The following is a 26275-nucleotide window of genomic DNA, read 5'->3' on the forward strand; positions in this document are numbered from 1 at the left end:
AGTGCTAGGAGTACAGCCATGAGCCACTGCGCCTGGCCTGAATTCTATTTTCTATGTGCAGTGGGGGAGTACTATTTTAATAGGGGGAGAGGTAATATTTTTATAAGGAGACCACTCTCATCATAAGATCTGCAAGTGTCTCCTTAACTTTTAAATGGTATCAGTAGTTCTAAAAGGTCAGACCACTTTCGGACCTTATTCACTATGCCATTAAAGTCGTTATAATTTGATTGTCTCCTTAATGGTGACTCAGAAGAAAGCTTGGGTTTATACTGATACTTGTAATCGAATCCAAAATGCCTGAAATCCTGTATGAAAGTTTACTATTAGGTTGGTGCAAAAGTAATGGCAAAAACCGAGATTACTTTTGGATCAACCTAGTCGATACAATATGGCTGTTGCCTGGGGTTATGGTTAATGTCTTAGTAACAGCGGCTTGCATTCACAGTGTGTTCTTTTTTAAGGGAGGTCATATTGGTGTCACATTACAGATAGGGAAAAAGAAACTCAAAACTTAGAAACTTGAGGTCTTTTTCCCAAGATCACATAGCTGGTAAATGGTGGCGCCACCAGGGTCCAAACCGGTGCTGCAGCCATCCTGCAGCGCTACATCAGGATGCCACCTTAAAAAAGGTTAAATGCTTACATGGCATGCCATTCATTCCATTTAAACTTCCAAAAAACTAGGAAGAATGATTGCCATCTTTGACCTAATAGGGTTTATAAGTTCAGATAAAAGTCTGTATCTTTTTGTTATTGTTGTTCAACAATTATGTGCTAACAGAAAATTGTTGTTTTATTATTACCTCAATGGATTATTTGATGAGGAAACTCGTGATGGAGCTGCCTCTTTATAGGCATTAGAAAAAGCGGTTTGAGTAGAACTTGCCTGTAGAGAAGAAATACATCTAAAAAGAAAAAAAAGTAAAAGAAAAAAAAAGAAAAGGCAGTTTGGGGAGAAATATTTTTTAAAATCCTAAATTGGAATGAATACTCTTGCTAAAATCCCTGTTCCTAGGGATTATAAGAATCACTGCCTCAGCTCCTTGTTACTTCCAATACAAGGCTTTGCTAGTTTCCAAATGAAGATGTTTCTCCCTATCTTTTTTTTTTTTTTTTTTTTTTTTTTTTAGAAAGAGTCTTGCTCTGTCTCCCAGGCTGGAGTGCAATGGTGCGATCTCCTCTCTCACTGCAACCTCCGCTTCTGGGGTTCAAATGATTCTCCTGCCTCAACCTCCTGAGTAGCTGGGACTACAGGCGTGCGTCACCATGCCCAACTAATTTTTGTATTTTTAGTAGCGATTGAGGTTTTCCATGTTGGTCAGGCTTGTCTTGAACTCCTGAGCTCAAGCAATCCACCTGCCTCAGCCTCCCAAAGTGCTGAGATTAGGGATTATAGGAGTGAGCCACCTCTCCCTGCCTTCCAGCTTGATTTTCTTGGGAAAGAAGTTGTATCTCTTGAGCTTCTATCTCTTCTCTTGATTTTATTTAAGTGTTCACCCTTTGTTGTTGGTCCTCTTTGAGTGGTGCTAGGAATTCTGGTAGAACCACTTGACACAGGCCCCACCTCAAGCCCCCAAATTTGCATTTGTAACAAGTTACCAGGTGAGACTGATACTGTAGGTCAACGACCACACTTCGGGAACTACTGCTGTAAAAAGCAAGCGATTTTGTAACTTTCTTAAGTTAGCCAATTTAAATGCTAATTTTCCTCCCAATTTCCCAAAGATCTTTTACCTTTCTTACAATTGCTCTCAATGGACATCAGATCATGGCTATTTAAACTAAGATTCTAGAAAATGTGTGTAGCTCCTTGCTTTTTGCTTTGCCATTTTTCCTTCATTTTCATATTTTGTTCCCTTCCCAAATTGTAAAGTGCCTTTTCATGCCACACCTGGGTAAATTGAAATCTAAAGTGGGAGCCTGATGAGCCCTTAAGGATTAATGGTTCAATTTCCCTGCAAATCTGCATGTGCTTTTGAACTAAGGAAAAAGAACACAGGGCAATGTAACCCTTCTTAGGGCTTCGCTAGTGCATTTCAGTTTTCTACAATTACCACCAGCTCTTAGGACAGTCATCACATTTGACACCTGACTCTAGAACAACTGAAGTACAGGTTTTTTGTAGGTTATGGCTCATGCAAGTTAGCGTGAGGTTGGGAGTTTTTCTTTTCTTTTCTTTTCTTTTTTTTTTTTTTTTTGGTGTAAGAATATCACTGTATTTATTTTCCTACAGGTAATTTTTCTATGGCTTCAACATTTTCTCTTCAAAATTAAAAGAAAAATATTCCAAAGTTTAGAACTGGATCACTTGGTCCTTTCTCATCTTATCTCCTCCTAATTCAAAATGCTTGCATCTCTTAATGGCCAGCATCCTCTTGGATCTGCAGTTAGGCTCAACAGAGTCCAGCCTAATTAGCACAATCGTCTTTGTGGTTTTAGCCTTCCAGAAAATTGGCTTTGTCTGCCCACCATAGCCACTGTGATTCTGATCATAGCGCCTCTTTCCCTGGGCATACAAGGAATCCTTACCCTTCTTATAGTGTGTCACTTTGTGAGGCTGATGCTTGCCACACTTCTTACAGAAGGTTCTTCGGGGTTAGGTACATTGACCATCTTTGCAGCAGGGCTGTTCTGTCTATATGATGAAAACAAGAAATAGCGACCGAGACCCTCGCCTTGTACAGCTCTTGTCTAACCGGGAGTTTTTCTTTAAATGGAACATTTCGTTACGTTTCATGAGAGCACCTGTTTGATTGTTTTTGTACCCTAGTCTACTGGCAATTTATGAAATTGCTTTAATATTAGTTATATGGCAACTACAACTTACGTGAGGGGTAGGATCTCAAGTCAGACAATAAGGAGAAAACATTTTGTAAAATTACCCTTGAAAATCCCCAAGTCACCAAGAAGTGCATCCATGAAAGCTCTGAAGCCAGAAATTGATTTAAATTTCTCTTTGCTTATGGGCTACGACCCCACACTTGCCTGTGGCCACAGTCTAGTTGAAAGAGGGAAAAGATGTTAGGGAAAATAGGATTTTGTCCTTTCTCCTTTCGTCCCTTCCAAGTAAACATAGACACGTGGTTCAGCTCCAATAGATTAAATGTACTGTGACTCCATTGTATTGTTAAGATAATTGAAGTATTTGATTCTGGGTCACTGGTTTACATTCATTTACAGTCATGCTGGAATTAAGTATCATAAGTTCACTCATTCAACAAACAGCTATTGAATATCTTTATAGATTTATCAAGGACAGGGATTTGTTTTTTTATTGGGACCCTTTTTTGTTTTATAGTAGTCAGTCAGGCAGTGTTTGTTGAATGAATAGTGAAACACAGTCCGTGTCTTTTTGTGGTTTGTATCCTGGTTTTAAGGTGGAAAAGTAAACAAAGATTTGCCGTAGAGTCTGTTAGAGATATCTTAATTTATGGGAATATTGTGGAGGAAGAAATTCATTCTGCCTGGGAGAGTACAATACAAACTCATGAGGGAGACATCTGGGCTAGACCTTGATGGATGAGGAGTTCTCTAAGAAAGGAGGGGCATTCCAGGTAGAGGAAAGGCTCCTCAAATGATTCTAACATGTTTCCTTCTTAACAATCATGAGCTTGGTGTTTTAAGTGCCTTGAGCAGAGTAGTAAGAGATGAGAATAACAGGTAATGCTAATAATAGCTAATAGCTATTGGGCATACAGTTTATGCCAGGCAGTGTAAGTGAATTTTACATTTTGCTTAAATCTCACAAGAAATATGTGAGGTACACACTGCTAACCCCATTATCCCATTTTCTAGATTAGAAAACTGGGGAAAGTTGGCCGGGTGCGGTGGCTCACACCTATAATCCCAGCACTTTGGGAGGCCAAGGCGGGTGGATCACCCGCGGTCAGGAGCTCAAGACCAGTCTGACTGACGTGGTGAAACCTCATCTCTATTAAAAATACAAAAAAATTAGCTGGGTGTGGTGGTGCATGCCTGTAATCCCAGCTAGTTAGGAGGCTGAGGCAGGAGAATTGCTTGAACTCAGGAGGCAGAAGTTGCAGTGAGCTGAGATTGAGCCATTGCACTCCAGCCTGGGCATCAAGAGCGAAAATCCATCGCAAAAAAACAAGAAAAGAAAATGGAGAAAGTTCAATTTACCAGAGATGACATAGCCAGTAAAATGACATCTATTATGTTATATAAGCCTTGGCTGAATGCCATATAAACAGTTAGATTTTATTGTATTTTTTTTATTTTTTGAGATAGAGTCTCACCCTGTTGCCCAGGCTGGAGTGCAGTGGTGCGATCTCAGCTCACTACAGCCTCAGCTTGCAGGGTTCAAGTGATTCTCCTGCCTTAGCCTCCCAAGTAGCTGGGACTACAGGTGCCTGCCACCATGCCCAGCTAATTTTTTGTATTTTTAGTAGAGATGGGGTTTCATTGTGTTAGCCAGGGTGGTCTCGATCTCCTGACCTCGTGATCCACCCGTCTCGGCCTCCCAAAGTGCTGGGATTACAGGTGTGAGCCATGTGCCCGGCCAAACAGTTAGATTTTGTGTACAGTAGGGAGCTATTGAAAGTGATAAGGTCAAACATGAGCATGAAAGATAGACTGGAAAACACTGAGTGGAGGGAGGCCAGTTTAAAGGTCTCCTTGTACTCTTTAGTAGCATGCTGAAGGCCTCAGTTTCATCTTAACCTTGAGAGATATGAAGGAGATATGAAAGGTGGAATCAAGAGGACTTCACCGCTCATGGGAGGAAGAAGTGACTGATCTATCAGGTTTACAAAGTAGAGATTAAGACACACAGTGCTGTACTGGAAGAAAATGTCATCTTCTTTATTGTCTCCTTTTATGTTTTATTGTATATGTAATACCTAAAATATATTCACAGAATAGCACACATGCATAATCTATAAATGTGGAAATAGACACACATTGAGATAATGCTCTTTTTTTATGGGGTCTATCACAAAAATGTTTGGGGTTGCTGGGCACGGTTACTCGCACTTGTAATCTCAGCTACTCAGAAGGCTAAGGTGAGAGGACCACTTGAGCCTGGGAGATCTAGGCTACAATGAGTTATGATTGAACCACTGCTCTTCAGCCTGGGTGACAGAGTGAGACCCTGTCTCTTAAAAAAAAAAAAAAAGGCTTGAAGACTACTGATTCAAGCATATCTAAGAGATGAACCACCGCCCAGAGGTAAGTAAACCACTGGGGCAAGAAAGACTGAAGAGGTGAAGTGAGAAGATGATTACCTGAACTTTTACGTCTGCAGGTGATCAAAGTTCTTTCTCTTTTGAACCATAGGTTTTTTGCATTTCTGAATAATCCAAAACATTTTTATTTATTATTGTTTATTTGTTTATTTATTTTTGCGATGGAGCCTTGCTCTGTCACCCAGTCTGGAGTGCAGTGGTGTGATCTCGGCTCACTACAACCTCCACCTCCCCGGTTCAAGCAATTCTCCTGCCTCAGCCTCCCGAGTAGCTGGGACCACAGACGTGCGCCACCACACCTGGCTAACTTCTTGTATTTTTGGTAGAGACAGCATTTCACCATGTTGGCCAGGCTGGTCTTGAACTTCTGACCTCAAGCAATTCGCCCACCTCGGCTTCCCAAAATGCTGGGATTACAGGTGTGAGCCACCGTGCCCAGCCCCAAAACATTTTTAAAGTCAGGATAAAGGTACTAAAGGGAAAAAGGTATTCCTTCCCTGTGGGAAAGATTCTGTTCAATCTGTTTTTGGCCTTGGAAAATGTTAGAAGTAGAATGGACATTAATATCATCCAATCCAACTTCTCTCTACCCAGCCAGAATCTCAGACAAGTAGTAATAGGGCTTTTGCTTGAATCCTTTAAGAGGTAGGCAGCCCAGCCCTTCACAAGGAAGTTTGAACAGGTGAATTGGTAGAGTTTTTCATTTTACGAGGCATAATTTGCTTCCTCATTTGCAACTTTTATATATTTCTTCCCCTTTAAAAAGTTACAGAACCAGTAACACTATACATGGTGCTCTACGGTTTTCCAAAGCACACTTGTACATGCACAGACAACACTTGATTCTCCCAACTCTTTTATGGAGTGGGCAGGCATGTTTGTTCTGATTAAATAAATGAGGCAGGCCAGGCGTGGTGGCTCATGCCTGAAATCCCAGCACTTTGGGAGGCTGAGGTGGGTGGATCATTTGAGGTCAGGAGTTCAAGACCAGCTTGGCCAACATGGCGAAACCCCATCTCCTAAAAATACAAAATTAGCCAGGTGTGGTGGCACATGCCCATAATCCCAGCTACTTGGGAAGCTGAGGCAGGAGAATTGCTTGAACCCGGGAGGTGGAGGCTGCAGTGAGCCGAGATCATGCCGTTATACTCTGGCCTGGGCAACAGGCTCCTCTATAACTCAGGAATCAGAGCACTGTTTGTGGGATTAAATTAGGTAACTCTTGGAAAGTTGTTGTAAAAGCTTGACTTAGATTTAGATGTGCAACAAATGTAATTTTCTTACTTTTCCTATCCTGGCTAATAAATTTAAAAGATTTTCATATGGCATGTTTAACTTTGTTAAATTTTCAGTTGGGGATTCAGTTCCATCATATCAGCCATTGCAGTTTACTTTAGAACTTACTTCTGTCATTTGTCTTTTTTTTGAGACAAAGTCTCACTCTGTTGGCCAGGCTAGAGTGCAGTGGTACAATCACGGCTCACTGCAGCCTTGAGCTCCCAGGCTCAAGAGATACTCCCACTTCGCCTTCCTGAGTAGCTGGGACTACAGGCATGAACCACCATGCCTGGCTAATTTTATTATTTTTATTTTTTTCTAAAGATAGGATCTTGCTTTGTTCCCTGGCCTTCATTTGTCATTTTAGTTATAATAATCATTAATGCTATCTTGATTTTTAGAAGGTGAGAAATTTGATTATTTAAAAAGTTATGAAAAGATGCCTTATCAGAAAGAGATTTAAGTGATTTCTAGTTTGAGAAAATTGACTCTTTTTAAAACATTTTTATTTTATATGACGTGAAATGGGTTACCTGACTGCATTGCAGGCATATTGTTACTAAGTGGGAAGGAATGGGGCTAGGTGTTCCTTTTCATTTGGAACGTTCCCTTCATGGGAACATTGACTTCATGGAGTCAGTTGTGTGATAAATGCATATATATTTCTTTGGAATTAAGTGTTTGAAGAAGGATCAGTTCCATTGGAATCTCTTTTATCTTTTTGCTCTTCTCATACTGTCTGTAGAGAAGAAGTATTTTATTTTTACTGAGAAATCTGCCACTTTCAGGGGTTTTACATCTTGATAGACGTGAGTGCCCTTTAACACTTGCTAGCTAATGAAAGTGTATGTTTAGCCTGCCAAACTGTGAGCATTCTGAGGACTGGGATCCAGTCTGAATTTTCCCTGTATTACTGGCACATGACACAGTTCCTGGCACTTAGAATGAAATACTAACTCTCTGTTGACTGAAGGAAATGTTAGTTATCACTGTATCCATTGATACGTAGTGAATGCAGACTAATTAATAAATGTTGGGAGTTCACTGCTGTATCTTCTAGGTAGAAAAATACATTTCAGATAAAACATATACATTCAGGAAAAAGAATTTTCTTCACAAATATATAGAATTCTGTTGAGGGCCTTTCTCTATATAGGAACAATGAAAATGTAGGAAATGCTTTATCATCTGTAATTGTTCTTTGGACTAACCTAGAATTTTTCCCCTGGAGAATGCATATATTCACTTGTCTCCTAACTCTTTGGTAATGGGCATGATGCCAGGGTCCCTGACTGAACTCACTCAGTCCAGGGTACATGTGAGATGTCAGTGTCCAGAATACCAGTCCTAGAGGTTTTAACTTTTAGCCAACAGTGGATAGCCATATGTGCACATGTGTGTGTGTATGTGTGTATGGATGCATATGTGTGTGTGTTTTAAGCTCTTTGAATTCTTCAAGTTTAATCCAGTATCATATTTCTCCAAAAATGAAATATTTTCCCATTTCTTGTTTTTAATTTTTTTTCCCAGTAAGTTCAGCTGTGCAAGGAGTCTATTATCTGTTGTATCACTTTTCTAGAAGTTTCTTGGGCTCTTGAGGGACAAGCTGGGAAGAATTCAAGGCCAGACACGGTGTGGTGAAAGTATCCCTGGTTATGACTCTTGAGATTTTTTGGAAAGTAGTAGTAAATCATTTAATCATTTGGGAATGATGGATCATGCATTCTGTGTATTCCGTCTCTCCATGGTGAAGTTGTTTGTATACATAGCTTTTTCCATGGTCAGCTCCTCTCTGATAAAATGCTCCTCTTCATTTTATTTCATTTGAGTCACTTTCTCAATCAGTATGTTTTGTATGCCAAATTACAGATCTTTCCATTTTCTTCTACCATTTTGGCATTTAGATGCCTGGACACAAATTTAATCTGAGAAAAAAAATCCTAATGTCCTGACTTCTTGTGGGAAGTATTTGCATTAAGGAACTTCAGTTTTACTCCCTTTTTCTTAAGTTCTAGAGTCTGATGTTTGCCACTTAAAGTTCTCTAAATCTAATTCCTATTTGATGTAAACTGTCATCTCCTCCTCTTCCTCCTCCTCCTCCTCCTCCTCCACCTCCTTCTCCTCCTCCTCCTCCCTCTGTAACCCTGGCTGGGGTGCAGTGGCGCAATCTTGGCTCACTGCAACCTCCCGCTTCCGGGCTCAGGCAGTTCTGTTGCCTCAGCCTCCCGAGTAGCTGGGATTAGAGGCATGCGCCACCATGCCTGGCTAATTATGTATTTTTAGTAGAGACAGAGTTTTGCCATGTTGGCCAGGCTGGTGTCGAACTCCTGATCTCAGGTGATCCGCCCTTGATACCCTCGGCCTCCCAAAGTGCTGGGATTACAGGTATGAGCCACCACCAGCCAAACTGTCCTCTTTAAAAAAAATATGTCCCTGTCATATTGTCAATATGTTCCTCATAGCTAAGGAATCTTTGCTGCATAGGTTGATCACACACAATGAGATACAATTTTACTTTTCAGTTGGAATTTTTAGGATAATACTTTATGAAGTTGAGGGTATGGTATGATAAACATAATTTCTCACTAGGAGTGGGAGTGAAAATTGATACAGTCTTTCTACAGTGCAATTTGGCTCTGTAATCTTACTTTTTTTTTTGAGACGGAGTTTCGCTCTTGTTGCCCAGGCCGGAGTGCAATGGCGCAATCTCAACTCACTGCAACTTCCGCCTCCTGGGTTCAAGCGATTCTCCTGCCTCAGCCTCCCGAGTAGCTGGGATTGCAGGCATGTGCCACCAAACCCAGCTAATTGTGTGTTTTTAGTAGAGATGGGGTTTCTCCATGTTGATCAGGCTGGTCTCAAACTCCCGACCTCAGGTGATCCGCCTACCTGGCCTCCCAAAGGGCTGGGGTTACAGGCGTAAGCCACTGTGCCCGGCCTGTAATCTTACTTTTACAAATCTCTCCAGAGGAAATAATCAGAGATGAGGACGAATATTATGTATAAGAATGGTTGGCTTGGCGTGGTGGCTCACGCCTATAATCCCAGCACTTTGGGAGGCCAAGGCGGTGGATCACCTGAGGTCGGGAGTTCGAGACCAGCCTGACCAACATGGGGAAACCCCGTCTCTACTAAAAACACAAAATTAGCCGGGCATGGTGGCACATGTCTGTAATCCCAGATACTCAGGAGGCTGAGGCAAGAGAATCGCTTGAACCTGGGAGGTGGTGGTTGTGGTGAGCCGTGATCGCGCCATGGCACTCCAGCTTGGGCAGCAAGAACGAAACTCTGTCTCAAAACAAAAACAAAACAAAGAGTGCTCGTCATAGTTTTCTTTAAAACATGAAAATTATGGCTGGGAGCAGTGGCTCATACCTGTAATTCCAGCACTTTGGGAGCCTGAGTTGGGAGGATCACTTGAGCCCAGGAGTTCAAGACCAGCCTGGTAACATGGCAAAAATCTGTCTCTACAAAAAAGACAAAAATTAGCCAGGCATGGTAGTGTGTGCCTGTGGTCGCATGCAGCTACTCTGGAGGTTGAGATGGGAGGACACTTGAGTCTGGGAAGTGGAGGTTGCAGTGAACTGAGATCTGCACCACTGCACTCCAGCCTAGGTGACTGAGCGAGACGCTGTCTGAAAGAGAGAATGAGAGAGAGGAAAGAAAGAAAAGAAAGAAAGAAGGAAGAGACAGAGAAAGAAAGAGAAAGAAAATTATAAGCCATGTAAATATTCAAGAGCCAGTAAATAATCGAATCAATTATGATATGTAAAAGTGTTAGAATAATATGGAACCATTAGAAAGTATGACTTTTGAAGAGTATTAAAGGACAAAGAAACTAAGAAATCTCATGAGAAGAGAAAAATATGATTAATAAAATACAGTATATACCAGAATATATTACCATTATTATTTCTGAGAAAAAGGGATGGATAGTTATTTAAAAGCTTCTTCTTTGTGTGTTTATTTTCCAAATTTTCTGTAACAAATGTATAGTACATTGATGATTAAATGAATGAGTATATAAAGTGCTAGAAGAATACCTGGCCTTATAGTGAACTCTCAAATATGAGCTTTTACTGTTGCTATGATATAATTACTTTTATTATATATAAAATATTTTTTAAAACTCACTCTAATTATAATTATTTAATTGTAACTACTTGTTTAATGTTTGTCCTCTATTCTCCATCATCTTTGGTCCTTCCTAATTTTTTTTGAGATAGGATCTTGCTCTGCTGCTCAGGCTAGAGTGCAGTTGCATGATTGTAGTTCATGGCAGCCTCAGCCTCCTGGGCTCAAAGGGCCCTCCCATCTCAGCCTCCTGAGTATCTAGGACTACAGTTATCGGCCACCACACCTAGCTAATTTTTTAGTTTTGTTGAGATGGGGTCTCACTGCATTGCCCAGGCTGATCTTGAACTCCTGAACCCAAGTGATCCCCTTCCTCCACCTCCCAAAGTGTTGGGGATTACAGTCATGAGCTGTCCTTAAAGACCATATCCATCAAATATAAGCTGGCTGTAATACCTGGTACATAATAAGTGCTTAGTTAATATTTGGTGTGTGTGTGTGTATTTGTTTGTACCCTCAAAGATCAGGTTTCTAAATATTTTCTCCTATTTTATTTCAGTTTTTTAGCAGGAAGGTTGCTAATAATCAAGCTGTAAAAATATTAGTTGCTCCCAATTTAGAATTTTTATGTTCTTATGAACGCTGAAATGTATGTAAATGAAACTGCACAGTGTTAAATGGTATGTTATTGAACCAGAAATATGTTTATTGTCTTATTTTATAAACAAAAATGGCCCTGAGATTTCTTTAAAATTTTTTAAAAGTTATAGATTTTGAAATTTACAACACAACTCAATAAATAAGATTATGACAAAGCTATCTTAGATATACTTTTTGATTGGCCCTAAGATTATAACTTTAAGCAAGAATAGGGACACTTTTAACAGCTTGGAAGGTATTTTGGTGGGACAATAGGAGTGTATTTGTTTGTATGAAAATCCGCCGTAGTTCTATAAAAGAACGTAATTTGAATCTGTAGTTGATTGCAAGTTTAGAGGTCTCTGCAATATACAAAGTTTCTTAGTTGCAGTCACTTCCCAAGACATGCTGATCATTAAGAAACAAGGAAACTCAGCTAGAATTACCAGCTGCTGTTTACAAAGCCAAATGATAAAATTTACTTAATGAAAGTAATGTGCTGACAGCAGAGTTTATTGCTTAAAACATAACAATCATGTTTATTGTATCTCTCTGAGACAGCTTTGCTGAATATAACTTAAATGTAGCAGAGGAAATCCAGAGTAATGCACTGTTTTAAAAAAGTGTGTTTATTTACATGAAACCAACATAAAAAGTTTGATGAATTTTTTGTCAGAGGTCTTAGTTTTCTAGAGTTAAACTGAAAAGATTGAAGAAATGGTAAGTAGCTACCATTTTTGGAAACAAGAAATTAAGAAGTACAAACTCAGAAAACACGCTTGGAGAAAATTTTAATATCATGAAACCTAGAACTCTTGAACTTCAAAAGACTTTACAATCCACTTGATGGTGATATTTGGAATCTCAGATATAGTATTCAAATATCATAGGATAGAAAAGAATAATCAGGGAGCTTAATGCAATCAGAACCTTGTAGCCTGTTATGGGAAGAAGTATCATTTGGTTAAGCCTGCTAAGCTACTGTAAATGAATGTTAATCGCATTTTATCAGCTGCTTATACTATCTTTATTATATAATTTGAATATTTATGACCATGGAAATATGTTTAACTGTGAAATTACAGTGTTTATGGAACTCAAATTCCAAAAAGCATACAACCCTGTGATGGAGAAGAATTATATTTAAATACTACAAAATTCAAGATGTTTCTACCATTTAACATTAGTCTATATCTTGTGGGAGAAGCAGTTTGTGGCTAAGATACTGTGACAAACAGAATGATGTATGCTAATGTTGACTTCTAAGATAAGCATGTGATTTATTGTTTGCACAAAAGTCAATCACCAACTAGAGTATTTTAACTTTTTAGGGTCAGGTAGTATTTAACTATTTTCTCAATATAGGTTATATCATTTTGGTTGACTGCATCCTTATCTTCTTGGAAATTATTAATGAACCTTTTAAAAAATACGAACCAGGCTTTGTACTTGAACTTCTTCTCCTCTTAAAGCTGCAGTAATATTGAAATTGAAAATGATGGGCCAGGCGCTGTGGCTCATGCCTATAATCCCAGCACTTTTGGAGGCCGGGGCAGGTAGATCATCTGAGGTCAGGAGTTTAAGACTAGCCTGGCTAACATGGCGAAACCAAGTTTCTACCAAAAATACAAAAAATTAGCTGAGCGTGGTGGCACGTGCCTGTAATCCCAGCTACTTGGGAGGCTGAAGCAGGAGAATGGCTCGAACCTGGGAGGCGAGGGTGCAGTGAGCCGAGATTGCACCATTACACTCCAGCTTGGGCAGCAAGAGTGAAACTCCGTCTCAAAAAAAGTAAAATAATAATGGATGGGAATGCTTCTTTAATTGTGCAGTCTATTTATTTTGTGTGTGTATATGTATTTTGGGGAAAATTGATTCTCTGCCAATGCCTTCTTACTTCTTTGCAAACATAAACCCATGAAAAGATATTTTTCCCTTTGGGAAAATGTAAATGCACATTGTTCTTCTGGAAAATATAATCTAATAGGAAAATACAATTCACATTAGAACCAAAAAAAGCCTGTAATTAAGATGTGTCTTAGTCACATTTTCTTTCTGTCTTTTGTTAAAACCACAACATGGACTCATTCAAACAAATAAAGTTGTTGGGTAGGTGGAACATTGTTTTCCAATGTTATAGTAATGTTATAGTGTTACAACTATCTGGTTACTTCATCTTGATTGACAAAAATATTAAATCATCATTTTATAAAATTTGGGTATAAAACTTTATGTCTTGAGGCTAATTTAGATGTGTGGTGGTGTCTACCGGCAACACTAGAGAGGTTTCAGAGTCAGAGAGTGTTGAAACCAAATTCTACACCCAGCAGTCAGCTTAGATACCATCTTTCTAGTCAGGTTACTTAATCTTGCCAGGCCTCAGGGGCCCCCCCTTCATGAGGTTGTTGGACAGATTACTGAAATCCTCACAAATATGTGGAAAGTGCCTGGAATGTTTACCTGGAGCCAATGATGATTGCACACACTGCTGTTACATAGTTGATGATGGAGCCTCTATGTTGTGGATTACTTAAAACACTTTTGCCTTTCTGCCATCTACATTTGGGAGAATTAGTTAGACAGTATACCCTCCTTTAAAAAGTTGACAAAGGAAAAATATCAAGAATGCAAGTCAGGCTCTCTTTAGCTGCGAACAACATTAGAGAAGTGTTGCCATATCAGATTCTTGATCCTAATGCCTGAAATGTGATTGGGCGTTTGTTTATGGAAATCATTATCTGTACTGCTGCCTGCTTTATTAGTATAAAGCAAGAGTCAGCAAACTTTTTCTGTGAAGAGCCAGGGAGCAAATATTTGAGGCTTTGTGGGCTCTTCAGTTTCTGTCACGAGTTCTCTATTGTACCATTGTAGCCAAGGCTAGTCGTAGACAATATGGAAATGAATGGGCATGGCTGTATTCTAGTAAAGTTCTCTTTGTAAAAATGGATCATAGTTTTCTAATCCCTGTGGAAGATAATTGAGAGTATGTTCGCATCTTCTTTTTAAAATCAGAGATAAATTCTTGCCCCTAAAGTTGTAATTGTTCATTACTTCGTTCCTCTGTGTGTGTGTGTGTGTGTGTGTGTGTGTGTGTAGAGTGTGTATATCTGATAAACTGTCAGATTTTGATTTCTGAAGCTGTGTGGGAATTGATTTTTCTAGTCAGTTTGACCACATCTCTGGAACACAGTGGGGATGATGGGGAATGCCTTGTTTGTCTGTGAGATTAAACCTGTATACCTTTTTATTCATAATTGAGTAGATTCTGAGTTACATTGGACAGAGACCTGGCTTTACAGTTGGATAGTCTGCAAAGTCCTTGGCTGGTGATGCAGCTTTTGTAGGGATCAGTCTTCTCATCTGTAACACAGTGCTAATTCTCACCTTATTGGGTTGCTGAGAATTGAGAGAGACCATGCATTTGAAGGCCAACCTCAGTGTCTGAAACAGATAAACCCAATAAACAGTAGTTCCTTCCAACTTGAATGAGAATCATATTCTGAAAGCTAAATGATTTTTGAAAAACTTTACTGTTAATTTACTGTTTTTTTCTTTTTTTTGAGACAGGGTCTTGCTATGTCACCCAGGCTGAAGTTATTGGTGATTCTGCCTCACTGCAGCCTGAATCTTTCAGGCTCAGGTGATCCTCCCACCTCAGCCTCCTGAACAGCTGGGATTATTGGTGAGCACCACCATGCCTGGCTTTTTTTTTTTTTTAATTTTTTTTATTTTTAATAGCGATGAAGTCATGCTATGTTGCCCAGGCTGATCTCGAACCCTTGGGCTCAAGTGATCCTCCAGCCTTGGCCTTCCAAAGTGCTAGGATCACAAGTGTGAACTTCCTCACCCTGCCCTGTGTTCTTTTTAAGGGGGAAAAATGCACCTCTGCATGCTTATGTACTCTGAATTATTTGGAGCTGTGCCTCTCAGACTGTCTGTGGTAAAGACCTAGTTTTGTTCCTAATTTGTCATGAACTGATGCTTTTATAAAATATAATACAATGAATTATTATTAAAAAAAGAAACAAAAACATACAAAACACATATAAAGCCCCCATTTTAATAATGAGATCCAATAAACACATACATTTTCTAAATGCTTACTGTCAATTTCTTTGTATTTCTTTGGGCGCTGGTAATCAACAATTGGCAAACCAGTACTGATCCATGAGCCACACTTTTAGGAGCACTAAGTTAGGGGGAAGCAAGTTCATGGCCATTTATTTAAAACATTCATATTAAGTACTCTTGGATAGAATTAGTTACTAAATAGACAATGAATTTATCCCTTCTTCTTTAAAAGTAGTTACCAACTGTAAGTAAAAATTATTTACTTACCCAAATCCATGTTCAACAGCCTCCCTCCCCATAATGTAAGATTGTTTGATTTGAGGTAACTGGAGATCTCATAGGGGAATAAAACTCAGTGGTTGTCTCCAGACCAAGATGGCCCTTGATTAGAGTGTCCCCATCCATAACGGGTTGATATGGGTTAGCTGTGTGCACACCCAAATCTCATCTTGAATTGTAGCTCCCATAATCTCTGTGTGTCATGGGAGGGACCTGGGGAAGGTAATTGAATCACGGGGGCAGGTTTTTCCATGCTGTTGTTGTGATAGTGGAAAAGTCTCACGAGATCTGATGGTTTAATAAAGGGCAGTTCCCCTGCACACGCTCTCTAACCTGCTACCATGTAAAATGTTCCTTTTCTCCTCCTTCGCCTTCCGCCATGATTGTGAAGCCTCCCCAGCCATGTAGGACTGTGAGTCCATTAAACCTTTTTCTTTTTTTGAGACAGAGTCTTACTCTGTCACCCAGGCTGGAGTGCAGTGGCACAATCTCAGCTCATTGCAACCTCCACCTCCTGGGTTCAAGTGATTCTCCTGCCTTAGCCTCCCTAGCAGCTGGGATTACAGATGCATGCCACCCCACCTGACTAATTTTTGTATTTTTAGTAAAGACAGGGTTTCACTATTTGGCCAGGCTGGTCTCAAACTCCTGACCTCAAGTGATCCGCCCTCCGTTGGCCTCCCAAAGTGCTGGGATTACAGGCATTAGCCACCATACCCAGCCAAACCTCTTTTTCTTTATAAATTACCCAGTCTCAAGCATTTCTTCGTAGCAGTATGAAAAGTGACTAATACCGGGTTCTCAGTGACTCCCTCACTAACCCTGAGAGCCCAGATCTCATAGGGTATAGGTATAAGAATCTCAGGTCCTCAGTTTCTCCTTTATCCCCTGTGTTCTGGCAGCACCTCCCATTACCTTTATGAATCCACGTATTTTATTATACTGCCGTTATTTTCTGTGACTCCTCCACAGAACTGTGGACTTTGCAGTAGGAACTATTTTATTCTCTTTTTGCCTCCCTGGCTCCTGGCAGACCCTAGATGTACCTCGAAAATGTACTGATGTGTGAATGAATGAGCGGATGATGTGTTCCAGGCCTCTCACCAGCCTGCCTTTCTTTATCTGCACACTCTTCACTTTGCTAGGGTCCCTCTCAAAAACACAACTGGATCAGGAGTAGTGGGGAGGGAGGAGAGGGAGCTGCTGCAAAGCAACACACTGCTGTCAACATTTTTCAATGCGCATAACCCAATAGAACATGCACAGTATATTTTGGGAAGTCAACTGTTTTTCTCATCCCTCATTTTTTGTTGCTGATTGTATTATAATATTGTAGGAAAGCAGCCAACAACAGTGCTACCACCTTCAATGCTGTCACATCGACTTTCTGGAAACTGTCAGGGCCACACCTTACTGTAGTTGAAATTCAATGGCACTGAGCTCTTGAGATTATAGATAGTAATTTTCTGGAGTACACACAATGGTGTGTGAACATATGACTGGGCTGGAATCTATCAAAGTGCTTGCATGGGATATAAAGATCATTGATGCATTACAGTAAGCCATTTATGGTTATTTTATGGTATGTACACAGACTGACATCACTGGGCAAAGGCGATCAGAATTTCACCTGCATAATAACAATCATTTGCAAGGAAAAAGATCTTATCAAAAATAAATTGATAATGTGTAGTAATGGACTGGGTTTTTGGTGGTTACTCATTATTTGGGGGACCAGTAGAGTTAATAGCATACTGACTGAACAGTGACTTTAGATCAGGATGTCTGGATTCCCATCCCAGCTCTGTGACTTCATTCAAGTTACTTACCCTCTTTGATGCATTACAGATTTTTCTTATCTGTAAAATGGAAGTAATAATAGTACTGAGGCCTAAGATATTGTGCAGCTTAAATATGATAACTCAGGTAAAGCACCGAGTGGTGCCAATATTCCTTTACCACTCTTTATCATCACTTGATGTATGTAGATTGTCAGTCTAGTAACACTTTTGGAAAGAAATGACACCCTTTAGAGTACCAATAGCAGTTGTATTTGTAAACCTCTTCTATGGGTAGAGTTCTAATTTAAGATATTTTTGCCCTTCTTAACTATTTTATATACATTAATTTATTCCTCTGGAGAATCTTTGAAATAAAAGTTAGCTTTAACTTTTAAACACTTAAAATTGAGAGTTGATATACAGCTCGCTAAAAATAAATTACTAAAACTCTAGAAAAATAATAAACTATGAAGTTTTACTAATTCAAGGACTGCAGTATTGGGAAATATTGTGAAAACTAGTTATATAGAGAATAAATAAAAATTAGAATATAGAGTTTGTATATATGGCATGAATATAATTAAGCAAATATTAGGTTGGTGCAAAAGTTATTGCGGTTTTGACATTATAGAAAAAACCGCAATTACTTTTGCACCAACCTAAATATACATATTTTAAGATGTATAGATTAAGTACTACAGCTTGGGATAAGATGTTTAGATAAGTAAGTGTTGTGATGAAGAATGGCTCTTTTTCCCTTTACTATCCAGTGTTCCTAATGGCTTCTGTAATGTTTTTTGTTTTTTTGTTTTTGAGTTTTGCTCTTGTTGCCTAGGCTGGAGTGCAATGGCGCAGTCTCGGCTCACTGCAACCTCCGCCACCCGGGTTCAAGAAATTCTCCTGCCTCAGCCTCCCAAGTAGCTGGGATTACAGGTGCCTGCAACCACGCCTGGCCCATTTTTTGTATTTTTAGTAGAGACGGGGTTTCACCATGTTGGCCAGGCTGGTCTCGACCTCCTGACCTCAGATTATCCACCTGCCTCGGCCTCCCAAAGTGCTGGGATTACAGGTGTGAGCTACCATGCCTGGCCCTATAATGATTTTATAATTAAAAATTTTCAAAGACCAAACATAAGTTACTCGTTCTAATCACTCAAAATGATAGACATTAAAAAATCATATTGAATCTGAGTATGTCTTTTATTATAGCTAGGATATTTATTGAATTTATTTACAGACTGTTGGTTAAAATCAAGTAACTGCTTTGTAAATTAACTTTCTAGATGGCTAAGAGCAAACAGAGTCTCTTCGTTTTATGTTTAGGTACCCAACCAAGAACAATTCTCTTGAAACTCAGTCTGTGACATTTTGTAGACATTTCATAAAGGAGCTTTTCAAGGCCAGTGAGAAGTCAGCAACACAAACCTCTTTTGTGATCAGTTCAGGGGATCCCCGGAGATCAGCCTGGTCTCTGGAGTGTACGAGGAGATATCCAGTTACAGCTCAGGGCAGGGGCAGATCTGGTTCATCATGTGATTGCGGTGACAGCCTGCCAAGCTCACAGCTGCCTTGTAGGGGCTGTGGGCCCACCTGCCAGCTCCATTATTCCCATTTAGGGTCAGGCCCACAGGGACTTTTCCCATTAAACCCTGAATGTCTTCATTTTCAAGAAGTTTTCAAAGCATCATGAAAGACTAAGCAGGGCAAATGATGGTGTGATTGAACCCACCTCAGTTTATTCAACAGCAGGACTGTTTATATGTTTCAGTTGGTCCTGCCCTTTGTCCGTCCTAGGCTGTCCCCAAAGTGTCTCTTGATACTGGACACAGTTTTACAATAAGCAAAGGTGATTTACCTAGGTAAATCTTTGCCCCAGAGAGTGACAAGAAGAAAACCTGCTTTTTGTACGTTTGAAGAATCCCATATGGTAGACTCTGACACATCTCATAGCGAATGTTCTTGTTCTTATGACCAAACGTCTTCCTAAATTAAAAAAAAATTAAATATTGACCAAAATAAATGACATTTTGCCTATACAAAATTGTTGAACATGTAAAAATGCCTCTGGTACCGGAAGATGTCTTCACACTGACAGCCCTACTGAAGACTTGCTCATCATTCCAGGAGGTATACCTCTATTTTGACGTTTCCTTTAAAGGGAAATCCTTTTGAATGCACGCAGTAAGGTGTAGGAGAGCAGGCCAGGTGTGGTGGCTCATGCCTGTAATCCCAGCACTTCAGGAGGCTGAGGCGGGCAGATTACTTGGGGTCAGGAGTTCGAGACCAGCCAGGCCAACATGGTGAAACCCCGTGTCTACTAAAAATACAAAAATTAACTGAGTGTGGTGGTGCATGCCTGTAATCCCAGCTACTCAGGAGGCTGAGGCAGGAGAATTGCTTGATCCCAGGAGGCGGAGGCTGTAGTGAGCCTAGATCTTGCCACTTCACACTCCAGCCTGGGTCATGGAGCGAGACTCTAACTCAAAAAAAAGAAGTACGGAGAACATTAGTCACTGAGATTTCTACATGTCATAGTGGAATATAAATCAGTTTGAATTCCTACATTGTTTGAGAAGATTTTTTAAATTTTTTATATTTTTAAATTGATGCATTATAGTTATACATATGTATTGGGTACAATTTGATGTTTCAGTACATATCTGTGTTGCATAATGATCTAGCCAGGGTAGTTAGTGCACCCAGCACCTTATGTGTTTATTGTTTCTTTGTGATGAGAACATTCAAAAGCCTCTCTTCTAGCTATTTGGTAATATGTAGTATTTTACTGTTAACTGTAATCACTCTACAGTAGAACACCAGAATTTATTCCCCCTACCTAACTGTAACTTTGTACCCATTGACCAACCTCTCCCCTCTACCCTCTTCCCAGTCTCTGGTCACCACCATTCTTATTTGAGTAGATTTTTAAAATCCACTAAAGTTTATGGAGACTGTTTAGGAAAAACTCTCAAACTGTTTTTCCTCTCCTCTCACACTACAACAATCAACACGGAAGACTTCTGTGACCAAATGTGTGAGAGTTTTTCGCCACCAGCGAGCAGCAGACACCAGCAAGTCCAGGCCTCCAGAACCTCTGACCAACCAGCTTCAACTTGGGGTTCCTACGACTCTCCTTTTCTGGTTCAATTAATCTGCTGGAGTGGCTCATAGAACTTAGGGAAACACTTATGCTTACTGGTTTATTATAAAAGATATTACAAAGGATACAGATGAAGAGATGTTGAGGGCGAGGTATGGAGTAAGGCACGCAGAGCTTTCATGCCTTCCCTGGGCGCCACCCTCCGGGAACCTCTACATGTTCAGCTGTCCAGAGGCTCCCTGCACCCTCTTGGGTTTCTATGGAGGCTTCATTAGATAGGCATGATTGACAACCATGTAGAAACGTGATTGAACAAAAAGGGTATGATCTCAGACTAACAGACTGAGTGGAGGAATCCAGCAAGGCTTGTCTGTTTAAATTCTTCTTGGCCTCTCTGTACAGCATTCTTTCCTTGAACGTATGCGGCACAGCCCTCTCAGGAATGAGGGTCTTTTGACCCACAATCAGATTAGAATGCTGCCTGGGCAAGTAGAAGAAAAACAGGAGAAGTTCAGAGAGAGAGAGATTCTGTTTTCTGAGGTCTGCTCCTGAGACCTGAAGTGCCCCAAGGCTATAACAAATGACTGCACCAAGGGCTATTGGAAGTTAGGAACCAGGAACCATGGATGAATGCCTACACACATAGACATACACACACAAAATCATAATATCACAGAGACCAGCTTTCACTTTTCTCCTGCTATTGTGCGATGTAGAATCATCGGTGGGAAGAAAAGCATTTTGTATTTCAAATGTCCTCATATCCGAACTGATCTTGGATAATATGTTGTTTAGGAAATCTGTCTGGCTCATTGGATTAAAGTTTGGATCGTACGTTTTCTATAAAATATAGTATAATGAAAAAATATGTTTATTTTTTCCTTTGGAGACAGAGTCTCACTCTGCTGCCCAGGCTGGAGTGCAGTGGCACAATCTCAGCTCACTGCAACCTTCGCCTCCCAGGTTCAAGCAATTCTCCTGCCTCAGCCTCTTGAGTAGCTGGGATTACAGGCATGCGCCACCACGCCTGGCTAATTTTTTGTATTTTTAGTAGAGACAGGGTTTCACCATGTTGGCCAGACTGGTCTCAAGCTCTGGAGCTCAAGTGATCCACCCCCTTCGGCCTCCCAAGGTGCTGGGATCACAGGCATGAGCCATCGTGCCCGGCCAATGAAAATAATTTAAATGTTCTCTTTATTGAAAACAGTCTAAAATTTATATGAAGTTGTAATTTGAGCCAAAGTAAAAACCCTTTTTTTTACTTTTTTATTTTAAAAATGAACCATTTTATGTACTTATTTATTTTTATTTTTTTCAAGACTCTCCACCCAGGCTGGAGTGCAGTGGCACAATCTTGGCTTACTCAGCCTTGACCTTCCTGGGCTCAGGCGATCCTCCCACTTCAGCCTCCTAAGTAGCTGGGACTACAGGCGTGCACCCAGCTAATTTTTGTATTTTGGGTAGATAGGGGATTTTGCCATGTTTCCCCAGCTGGTCTTAAACTCCTGAGCTCAAGCCATCCTCCGCCTTGGCCTCCCAAAATGCTGGGATTATAGGCGTGAGTCACCACGTCTGGCCAAAACACATTTAAATGGGATTTTTTTGTTGTTACTGAATTTAAATAATTCAGAAACAACTTCAGAAGAAAGAATAAGAAGCAAAACTTCCCTCCGAAGGATTTAAGGATTTTTTGTTTTTGTTTTTGTTTTTTTTTGAGACTGAGTCTCGCTCTGTCGCCCAGGTTGGAGTGCAATGGCGCGATCTCGGCTCACTGCAACCTCCTCCTCCTGGGTTCAAGCAATTCTTCTGCTTCAGTCTACCAAGTAGCAGGGACTACAGGCGTCCGCCACCACGCCCGGCTTATTATTTTTGTATTTTTAGTAGAGACAGGGTTTCACCATGTTGGCGAGGCTGATCTTGAACTCCTGACCTCAGGTGATCCACCTGCTTCAGCCTCCCAAAGTGCTGGGATTACAGGCGTGAGCCACCGTGCCTAGCCAGATTTAAGGATTTTGACTAGTGGGGTCATGTGGAGGCTCAGTGATGCCAGAAGGCAGCTCACTTCTGTTTTCTTCATGGGGGTGTCCAGGGAAAATCTAGCTCATAAGGAAGGATAAGCACAGGAGGCCCTTGATGGGAAGCCAGCTCATGGCAAGGGAGTGGGGGATTGGTAGTGGGGGACAGCGGTTATTCACACTTTCCGAAGGAGAGGGTTTTCCATGCTATCTGAGCCCTCTGGCCATAAATTCCCCATTTGGATCCACTGGAAACACTGGGTTTGGCAATGGAGGAAGAAGGAAAAAGCTTGGCAGCCTAGAAGCAAGTCTGAGGGGAAAGATGTGAACCATTTCCCAGGGACCATTTGCTCCCTGACACCTGTGCCACTTGGAACATCAGGTGGATCATCACTTCTAGAAACTCGAGTTGAACATCTGTTTGAATGGTCTTAGGTCTGCAGCCTCCACCCTTGAGATGAAAAGGTTTTGTCTAGCTTCCCACACTCTCCCCCGGGAATCATGTGCTGTTAGTTCAAGGAACAGAATCTAAGATGATAAGAAGAAATCGTTCCTTCTAGCCTTTCTTCAAGGTCTTCGAATTACCTTTGAAGGTCTCCAGCTCTTCATCCTCATGGCTCATCTTGTCTTTTGCTTCAGAACTTTCCTCTTCTTGTTCCAAGTCATGATCTGCCTTGACAGGTAATATCCTGAGAAGCTCCATTTCTTTCTGACAACGTTCGTTCATTTCCTTTCCTCTGTCCTGAAGATTTTGAACTGCACTTTCAGTTGAGGTTCCCTCAGTCTAAAGCTTGTTAAGATGATCTGTCAGGTCAGTTTTTGTGTCCTCTTTTTTAGAAATGTTGGCATAGAGTTTATTTTTCTCTCTCTTCTGGGTGTTGAGATGCACACAACCTGGCAGCATCAGTCAGTTTCCTCCCGGCTTCTCTTGCTGTTCATCCACATGGTCTCTGTCTCCTGTGTCCCAATTACCACCTGCGCTCTCTTCTCCAAGGGGAGCTGCCAGGTCTTTAACCTTTCACACAGCTTCCTCCAGTCTTCATATGACCTTCTGTTGAGACTCTAGAGCTCTGTATGAAAATCCTGAGTTTTTTTTTTTTCCTTTTGCCCTTAATAGTATTAAGCTTATTGTATTTTTTCCATAAAGACTTGTGTCTTTATGGATTTAGTTTCTGCTTATAGAGATTAGCTCTCTCTTGCAGTATCAGACATCGGCTCATCTTAATCTGTACATGGCGATTTTTCTTTCCCAAATTGGTTTGTTATAAATCTGAGATACACCAGATTACACGGTTGGACATGTTCAAGGATCTGGCATTCTGGGCTTGTATCTTCTTCCGACACGGGATAAAACCTGACAAGAGCTTTGCTTTTACTAGAATTAGTGCTGAGCTCTAATGGCACGTTCTCATTTCTCTGTGTAGAAAGGTTTTATTTTTTGTTGGTTTGTTTCTACCTACTGAGAAATGCTGCCTAAGCTAAGGGAATTGTTAACACCAGCTATCCCAGCACATAGTACCTCCTTCTGTTAATAATCAAGGAGGACAAGACTTGGGCCCATATAATTAGATAATTCTGCACAAAACAATGCATTGTATCACAGGTTGGCCAAATGTACAGCTCATGGCGGGAGAGTTTCTCTGTAACACCCCAAGCTGCCACAGCTGGGCCACAACACAACATAGCGAATATTGGGCAGGGATCTGCCCCAAACCAAGGTTGCACCCGGCAGCTAGAATGGACCATGAGTGGAGAGGATCAACTGGGGTGCAGGCCTGGTCCAAGAGAAACTCACACCCTTAACCCTACCCATAGCTGCTTCTTTCCACTTCTTGGAACTTTGTTTTCTGTAGCCTTTGAGGCCACACCTCATCATCTGCACATGCTGTTCCCTCTGCCTGGAAAGCTCATCCCCTGAAAGCACACGTGGGGACAGTATCCATCTGCAGGAACCTCACCCCTGTGACAGTAGTGCAGGGCAGTGCCAAGCACAGAGTGGGGGCTCAGTGCTTCATGCATTTTTATGGAAGGACAAGTGAGTGAGTGGGTGATAGGGGCAAAACCACATTTGCCATCCCTGAAGGTTCACATATAATGCCCTGCTGACTCAGCATACCAAGCCTACCAGAGTTTTCAACTCCTTTCAGAACTCTGTGCTGAGAGGTGGAGAGAAGAGGCGGCAACAGCTTCTGGCCTGGGTGATCCCCGTTCCCATTCCTCTACTCAAGTAGATTTGAAAACAGCATATCTTTGAATACCCAGTCTAAGTAGTGAGTCATAGGAGCAGCTGCTGCTGCCATTAGAAAATGTGAGGCCATAGACTTTTCTATAATGCCGTGTAGAAACAATGGAATCCAATGCAATAGAGTTGATGTTACAGAGAGAATATCAATGGCCTTAGGGGGCTTAAAAAAAAAATCCAGCCAGGTGCAGTGACTCACGCCTTTAATCCCAGCACTTTGGGAGGCCAAGGCAGGCAGATCACAAGGTCAGGAGTTCAAGACCAGCTTGACCGATATGGTGAAACCCCATCTCTACTAAAAATACAAAAATTAGCCAGGTGTGGTGGCATTCGCCTGTAGTCCCTACTACTCGGGAGGCTGAGGCAGGAGAATTGCTTGAACCCAGGAGGCACAGATTACAGTGAGCCAAGATCACGCCATTGCACTCCAGCCTCAGTGATACCATCTCAAAAAAAAAAAAAGATCTGTGTCAACTGGGACTGAATCAAAAGGGTGGGGAAGAGCAGAGCTAACAATCAGCCTGATTTTTTAAACCTATAAAGAACCTCGAAACATAGTACGTGTCATGCCTGTGTCACACCACACAGTTGCTTCTCAGTCAAGTATATAACCTGTGCCTGGCACATAGTAGGCACATAATACATATTTGTTGAGTGAACAAATATGGTAAGTACTACAGTTCTGAGTTACAGGTAACTGAAATAAAATGTGTAAGAATGTCTGATGGGGGTACGGGTGCGATGGCTCACTCGTGTAATCCCAGCATTTTGGGAGACCGAGGTGGGTGGATCACGAGGTCAGGAGTTCGAGACTAGCCTGATCTACGTGGTGATACCCCGTCTCTACCAAAAATACAAAAATTAGCCAGGTGTGGTGTCGAGCGCCTGTAATCCCAGCTACTCAGGAGGCTGAGGCAGGAGAGTCATTTGACCCCGGGAGGCGGAGGTTGCAGTGAGCCGAGATTGTACCACTACACTCCGGCCTGGGTAACACAGCGAGACTCTTGTCTCAAAAAAAAAAAAAAAAAAAAAAATTTTCTGATGATTATTTAGTATTTATTTACCATGGGTTAATTATTCATTTGCTTTTTCTGTTTGTTCTATGACATGTTGTTTCTTCCTAACTGGTCTGTAGTTTTGTTCCCTTCTATCTCTTAGATTGCTGCAGATTCATGTTTATAATGTTTCTTGACTTTGCAGGTACTTCTGGTGTGATCCAGGCCCTGATACCTGGCCCAGAGGAGGGGAAAAATAACTCACCATTATTCTTAGCTCACACCTCTCCCACTCAACCCCAAAAAGTCAGTGCTGTTTTTACCAGAAAAGCGTGAAACTGTTCATTTTTGAGAGCCACGCTTATACTTTAGACACAAATGTTGCTGGAGAGAGGCCAAAGGCAGGAGAGAGTAAGCAGGTAGTGAGGGTGTAGGTGAGTGGAGCATGTGAATGGATTTTTCTCCCTGAAGTGTCTACTTTTCCCTCCTCCATGCCATTCGCTGCAGTGGGCACTAGCAAAAGTTTGAGTTTTGCTTCCACAGTGGAGGGAAAAGAACCACAACATGTTCATTAAGAAGGTTGTGGGTTTTTGT

At 41.1% G+C, this 26275-nt stretch overlaps 1 protein-coding gene and 1 pseudogene across 3 annotated transcripts in view; one reads left to right on the forward strand and one right to left on the reverse strand.

Annotated features, from left to right (window-relative positions):
- The window catches only part of SRGAP1 (SLIT-ROBO Rho GTPase activating protein 1), a 303543-nt gene that overhangs the window by 26192 nt on the left and 251076 nt on the right, over window positions 1–26275 (forward strand). The gene's annotated exons all lie outside the window — the stretch shown is intronic.
- LOC107000911 (large ribosomal subunit protein eL42-like) lies at window positions 2214–2616 on the reverse strand (annotated as a pseudogene).

This window comes from Macaca mulatta, chromosome 11 (genome assembly GCF_049350105.2).
Source record: "Macaca mulatta isolate MMU2019108-1 chromosome 11, T2T-MMU8v2.0, whole genome shotgun sequence".
In the NCBI taxonomy this organism is placed as follows: Eukaryota; Metazoa; Chordata; class Mammalia; order Primates; family Cercopithecidae; genus Macaca; species Macaca mulatta.